We start from the raw sequence: 7,940 nt of genomic DNA, 5'->3' as shown, positions 1-7,940 counted from the left end.
TTTGTCTTTGCATTCTTCCGGGGTTGTTGGGGGTGTACTGTGATGTATAGATATGCATTGGTGTGTGTGTTGTAGTGGGTGTGGGTGGGGGTGGGGGTGTTGCATGTGTGTGTCCCTGTTTTTTGCCTCCCCCCTCCCCTGTGTCGTAGGTGCTGTACTCACCGTGGTCTTCGCCGCCGCCTTTGGTGCTCCTGGTACAGGAGCAGGAAGACTATTGCAGGAAAAATATGGAGTTCCGGCTCCATGGTGTCCTCCTTCCTCGTGGAGTGGGTAGAGGTGAGCGTTTTTCATTTGAAATGCCTGTTTCTGCCGTGTTTTTATCCGCAGCGAATCCGCCCCGGAAAAGGTGGCGAATTGGCCTGTCATAATAGTGTGGGCGGTGCATTGTCCTCCGCCTGTCTGTTGGCGGTGACCGCCGAGCTGTTTGTTTGTACCGCTGTGGCGGTCGGAGTGTTAAAGTGGCTGTCTTTGTTGCCAGTTTTCGCCATGGTCGTAATTGCAAAATGTTTACCGCCGGCCTGTTGGCGGTCTTACCGCCGCTTTAACATCTTCCGCCAGGGTTGTAATGACCACCAGAGTGTACCACATTTGCCGGCAACCTATCATACTACAGCCTTGAAAAAAGCACAGATTGACAGAAATGTCTTATTTAAGAACGCAGTGTTGGCCTAGACAATGAGCAGCTAGACAGAGAAAATAAAACAACACCGCAAATGTTGCTATTGTTAAAATAATTTTAAAAAGCTGAATAAAATATCTCTACGTTAAAGTGCACAACAGCAGGCCTAGTTTGCTAAAATAACGTGTAGGAAGCTATAACTAAAATGGCTACACAACACCCTCCCCTTGCCGGTTCAAAGGTGGTTCAAAGCCTAATACTGTTTAAAAGCTATTAAAGCTATTAAACTTCAACCTAAGGGATATATATAACAATGTCAAAAATGATGTTAAAAAATACACGAGCATGTGTAAAAAGGACAATTTAAAATGTTAACTGTGGCAAAAAAAGGCTGAATTTCAGGAATCAGAGTCATTTTGGAAGTTGCCAATCGAATCCGGAATAGTTGAAGATAGGAAATCTTCCACTTCGGCAGGTGGTAAAGTAGGAAGTTCGTCGCCAAGGGAACCTAAGGAGCATTTGTATTCCAAAGCCTGAGCTATAGCCAAGGCAGCAGCATTCCGTGGTGTGCCCAGTAGCAAACCACCCTCAACGCGCATGTCTGGTAATGAGCCCTCAGCGAGAACATGAACAGATCAGTGTCCAAGGAAAGCAAGTGCTGCGTTGAAAGACAAATTTTCAGTGCATATTTGAACGAGCACCAGAGGTACCAAAACACGAGCTGCAAACAATGTAAAACCGGTCTGAATGACAGAGACCAGTCACACTCCAATTGTTCCAAGAATGTTGCTCCAAAGTACTGCATCATGCGTTCATGACACAGCTGCATTGGTGGAAGCGTTTCAGTCCTCCTTGTTGCAGCAGGACAGCCAATGCACAGAAAAAGTAGTAATAGCAAAATGCCACCTATTATAGCCAAAGTTATCGGAAATCCCCCGAAAATCCTGGAGAATATTGAGGGGGTAGCTGATGGTATTAGGCTGAATATAGAGGAGAAGGTGTGAACGAAACCAGAACCAACAGTCTTAAAGAAATTTGCCATTCAAGTAGTACTGGACGCATTAACTATTCGTCACACAAGCTCACCAAGTGTCTTGGAAAGTGGGTACTTAAAAGGGACTGTATCTCTGCCAATGACCTTGCTACCTGAAGTGCATAGGTTTTGCGTGCAGATGTGAGTACATGTTTTTGAAACAATAAAGCCTTGAGTCTGCTCAACCTGTCAAAATTCACATTTGAAGTAGCGATATGGGGCCAAATCTCAACTATTTCCCTCTATTGTGTAGGAGGAAAAAGTACGTTCCTGCAGCATAAAACATTCTTAGAGACCGAAATGACAACAACTATTCCATCTCGCATCCCACAACAGTTCTCACTGTTGAGGAGGACATAGCTGCCATTCAAAAGCACCTAGAATGCAGGTATAATCAAGGGGACTGGGACTCCCTTCATATAACAAGCCAAGTTCGCTGTCAAGGCATTACACGCCCCGTGCAAGGACAGCTGTTTACAACCCATCGAATGGCTGACAGAAGTCTTGTATTCACTACAGCTAAGAAAGACCTCTTTCATGCCACTGAGACATTTGTACGAAAAGGGTATCTCCCACACCTCATGGATGTAACTATCTCGTAGCCTTTCAAATCTGTCTACTGGAATGTGTTTTATGCAGGACGTACATTGAAGTATTGAAATAGGCAGATTAATTTCCTCATTTATTAACCACTCAGCAGATGGTAAAAGGCAACTTCTCTAATTTTTCAATATTTAACATGACATAAGTTGTTTCTTTCTTAGCCATTATTTGTTGATGCATTAGATTAAATGTGGAAAATATATGTCCCTTGCACTATCGTGTTGCCAGGGAACGCACCCTGCCTTCAGTGTTTGTATTGTCCAACCCAACTGCATAATAGACCTTAGCTGATTCTATCCATGGTGTAAAGAAGACATGTCAATTTATATTATATATATTGCAGAAGAAGCAATGTTGTTTAAGGTGTATATTCGGTCGGACAGGGTATTAATTCCATTATCTACAACAGCTAATGCCTTCTGTTAGTTTTCCTTATCTATTTGCCTCAACCGGGCAGCAGCTTCTTGTTGAGAAATCTTCTAAATTTTATTATAACCTGCATATAAGAAACGCTTTCAGCAATGTTTTCTGGGGCCTAACAGGAAATCCTGTAGGTCAGTAGTATTAGACAGGAGACTGAGGTGATCTGGAACAGCATCTAGTGAGGAACTCTTCAACCATTGCTGGCTTAATTTCCCTACACTGTATGTACTTACTATACCAGCATGTTCAGATGACACATAGCGAGGGTCTGGTCTACTTGTTCTAAAAACCCCAGTTGAGTTTATAAAACATTTATGACACCCATTGGTATCTATTGGCCACAATAACCACCAGACAGGATGTGAAAGTGAAGCATTAAATGTGCCATTCTGGACTTAATTCTCAGTTGGATTTATATACTTTTGCCATTTGTAAGATTTTGCAGGGGCAGGAATACTGGGTGCTTTCAATTCCTTAATCTTTGCTAAGCCTAAACAGACTATCTGTTGTACAGTTTCTTTTAAAAATATAATTTGAACAGGTATCAGGCATGCTCTAAATAATGTTTCCTTCCCCCTTATCTGCCAATTATTTGTTCCCCACTCACTTTTTATGTCAATTGACCAACCAATATTCATAACCTTCTATAGCAAACCGGGAAACAAAGGAATGTGAATAAATGAATTTCGTATCTGTCAATAATATGTGTACATTTTCCATCAAGGACAATTTTAAATAATCTAACTCACCATTTTTAACAGTGTGCCCAGAAAAATATGCACATTTCTCAGAATACGTTTTAGAACTCCCTTGTGGTGGAGTTGGACAATTTTCCATTGCGTATAATTAAAAATAGTCTTTGGGGTACTGGCTCTGTGAATGAAATGGTATCCATAATAATTATAGTAAAACATGTCATCATAATTCTCTTTAGATTGATAAACATCCTCACTTTCAAATACAGTAAAATACTGCAATTCAGTCATCATATAATCAACTGTTTGCACATCCCAGTCATCAGAAACAACTCCGGATATTATTACATTGTTCATAGAAAGTTTAAACCCATGTGGTATTTGAATGACCTCAGCGTGGTCGTATATATCAAATGTGACTTTATCCCAAACAATCCCATCAGGAATTGGTGTAGTGGAAATGTTCACAAAAGACAAGTCTCTGCGGACCTTGTGAGAAGAAAAATGGGGTTTTAGGACCTCATCCACCATTTCAACTGTTGAACTTTCAGGAAGATAATGGCGATGTATTAATAGAAATAAGGTAATGACAAGGCCAATCCAAAGGAGGAAAGCTAATATAGTCAAAGAAAGCCACAAATAGTTACATGGGAGAATAAAGTAATTTGATTTAAGCCAGTTTATCAGCTTACATGTTTTTGGCAGTTCGGATGTAGAAGAGGCAAATGAGTCAGAGAAAGTGTTGTTGATGTCGGCAAAGTATCCAGAAGCAGTTCGTGCAAAATCTGGAGCCGTATTTGTAGTAGGAGAATTGGTAGGGGTCTCCAGCAGTGGTTCACAGTAAAGGATGCCATCTGTCTGTGGAGAAGTTGTGTCAAATTGATCAGTGATCTGTACATCATTTGTTGTAACAGATGTTAGTGGAACTAATGCAAGATCATTTTCCACCCTCCCCAAGCTCGGAGAGGTGGCAGTGTTGCTGCGCAAAACTTGTAGAAGGACATCTCGGCCAGTATTGAGAGGGATTCAGGAACTACTGGCTGCTCCTCTTGGTCTGCTGAGTAGGATTGGCCCCATGGTGTAACTTGACATTGTTGATAGATACAAAGCTGTTTTCTCTAGCACCAGGCAACGGTGGTAGAATGACAGTTCTGGTACCGTGTATTCCCAGGATTGGGACTGGTGCACGATAAGAAAGTCTGAACTCCTTTTTCACAGCAATGTTTTCATGTACTAGATCCCCAACCTTTGGAATCCAGCCCGTATATGTTATTGGTACATCCTTAATTCCAGCAGAGGCAGCACTGGTTGAGGAGTTGTCGTCACGGAACTGTTGTTTTCCTTCAAGACAATGACACATTCATTTATGTCAAAAGGTATTTCTGCCACCTTCATGCCAGGACCATCAAGATCTGAAACATACATTGGAGTTCCAAACAGGCACTCTTATGAAGTATGACCCCCCCCAGGGACCTTGTAGGCAGATTGTTAAATGCTCTCTGGACTCCATACAGGTGATTAAGCAAACAATGACCCGTACCTAAGACTCTGGCTGTTAAGGATTGCTTTAAATCATGGTTTCGTCACTCCACAACACTATTACCCTCGGGATGAAATGGAGACGAGTAATGGATTTGGACCCATAATGAAGCCATAGCGTCACTGAAAGCCCTTGAGTCAAAAGCAGGGCCCTGGTCCGAGGGGAAAGCCACAACTGCATATGTCTTGATAAAGAGTTGCAAATCTTTAATAACAGTCTGAGCGTCAGTCGAGCGTGGTGGCCACACCCACAGAAATCTGGAGCAAGAGTCAACAGCAAGTAAGATATATTTGTATGCACTGTCCGGTGTTAGGGGACCACAATGGTCCAAGTACACACCTTGTAAATGTTGGAAGTTAGGAGGGGTGTCTGCGTTGGGCAGTTGACGGTGGAACCTTAATTTGTTGCCAGATATCACAACAAAGGGTACACTGCTCGGTCTGTTTGTGTAGACCTGGCCACCAATAACGTGCTTGCAAAATTTTAATTGTATCCACCACACCAGCATGGGCAGATGCAACCCCCTCATGCGCTTATTTAATCAACTCTGTCTTATGTTTTTATTGGGAATTACTTGAAGTCCCATGCCTGGTATTTTTACTTCTGCATCAAGGAAGCCTCTCATACGGTAGGAATATTTAGCAGGAAATGCTTTTGGATAGGGCGTGCCTTCAGCTGTGGCTTTCACAGCAGCCCATATGTCATCATCCAGTTTTGTTCCAGTATGAGTTCCTGCAGCAACAGAAGCCGTAGTTACTACTGATTTTGCTGCTTCCTCAGCCAGTGTATTTCCAGCAACGTGTATTCCAACGCGCTGGTGTCCAAGTATATGTACAACATGGACATTTGGTAGTGTTTCCTTCAGAACCTCTACTTTCCCCCACAGAAGTCTGTGTTTGATGGTGTTGCCTTTAGAATCCCTGAACCCATTCTGTCATCATTAATGCAGGTATTCATTGAAGGACTGGGCACAATAATACATATCAAAGACAACAGTGTTAGGATCCGTATGTTCCAGTGCCATCACCAGAGCCTTTAGCTCTGCTAGTTGTGCTGTGCAATCCCCTAGGGTTTGCGTGAATGTATGTTGTGGACAAAATATATTACCCTCCATGTAGCCACTTACCACTACGGAAGCAGCAGAGTATTGATGCTTTGTGCCAATTGCAAGTTGTGCTGAGCCATAGGTGTACATGACTCTTTGATATTGATCAGTGTATTTGCTGTGTATTTGCCGTAACTGGATATTCTAGTTCATATTGCAAAAATTCCTGAGTTTGTAATTTTGGGTCAAAAATGTAGTCATCAGTGGCTGTCAAAGATGTTGCCCATTGAATCCAAAGTGGATGTAATGCTTTAGCGTTTGGAACACTAGTTTTGATAACAGCCTCAAAGGCTGGAATTGGAGGTACGACAATAATGTGTTTCCCCTGGGCTAGTGGTCTTTCTTTAATGACAGCCATCTGAACAGCAGTGAGAATTTTCTCAGTGGTAGCAAAGTGTTGTTGTGCTGCTGAATACAAATCTGAGTTGTATGCAATCAGGACTGTCTCACCCTCATTGAAAGTTACATAGGTGAAACCAATGGCACCAGCAATTACTCTGATGACCAGTTGTTTATTATTGTCCCTTGTGTGTAAGTGTTGTACTGCAAGCATATCTGTTTGCAAAGCTCTGAGAATGCATGTGTATTCTACTGTCCAAAATTCACTGGAAAAGTCAGGACGTATTAAGTCATATAATGGCTTTATACGTGATGCGTAATCTAGAATTAGTAGTTCTGCCAAAATTTAGGAAACCCAATAGTGATAGGAGTTTTTTAATGGTATTTGGAGGTTGTAACTGTACGCATTTTGCTAAGAATTGTGGCACTAGGCTATTGCCTTCACATGATAATTTGTATCCCAGAAACAGGACACTAAGGACAACTATTTTTTTTTTTTTTTTACATTGAATTTATGGCCAAATGCGGCACATCTGACAACAATGCGGGCTACCCGTCTTAGATGTTGCAGTAATTTATCATCAGTAAGATATATATTATCTACATAGGACAATTCTTCAGGGTCAATGTCGTGCAATATTGAAGTCACACGAGCTGTGAATAGTCCTGGACTGTTCTTGTACCCCTGGGGTACACAACAGAATTTTGTCTGGTAGCCTAGTGCACTGAAACTTGTTAGGTCTCTACTCTCAGGCGCTACATTTGGGCATAAGAAACCACTGGAAATGACCAGTGTTGTTTTGTATTTTTTACGCCCCTTGTTGTTCAAAAGCGCTGTGCTGTGAGAGTTTTGTATAGCATATGTTCGTGTATGACTATTTAAATGTCTGTAGTCTAAGACTATTCTGTACGAATGGTCCGGTTTAGCTACTGGGAATAAAGGATTATTCATTAGTGGGACAGAGGGTTCGATTACACCTTGGTACTCCAGTTGTGTGAGGATTTCCCTCAAGGATACTTTAGCATCATGTTTTATTGGATACTGTGGTTGAGGTATAAGTTGATTTTTAATTGGAATTAAATGATAGGGGGAATCTTTATCACACCCTATGTGGCTGCGATATAATGAGGGTGCCTGCGCCAATGCCCAGTGGATGGCGTAGGATTCTGAGAGCTCATTGGGAACAAGGGATGAGAAAGAACGCTTGATAACCTCTTCCCCATTGAGCAAGTATGGACAAATTCAGGTGGTCAATCCCTTTCGGCCAGTAGAATATCATATATGTTTACGACGCGGTCCCAAAAGATTGCGTTGATTGTGCATTCAATTCCTTCGTCTAACTGTAGCAGTTTCAACTTGTAAGAAGTCATCAATTGCTTTCATCTCCAGATGCTCTTGAAGATTCCAGCAAACTATTGTGACCCATGCCGCACTGTCTTATAACGTTAATGCCCACTTCACGTTCTTCAATAGAACCCTCTGCTTGAGTGGCATGACGAACTGGAACTGTTGCCACTTTTTTCTTTTCAAATTGGGGTTTTTGTTGGGGAAGTTTCTCTTCTTTTTAACAGAAACGTCTGTG

This window comes from Pleurodeles waltl, chromosome 10, assembly GCF_031143425.1.
Source record: "Pleurodeles waltl isolate 20211129_DDA chromosome 10, aPleWal1.hap1.20221129, whole genome shotgun sequence".
NCBI classification, from domain to species: Eukaryota; Metazoa; Chordata; class Amphibia; order Caudata; family Salamandridae; genus Pleurodeles; species Pleurodeles waltl.
The sequence above is the reverse complement of the archived record's forward strand: the minus strand, read 5'-3'. Positions refer to the sequence as shown.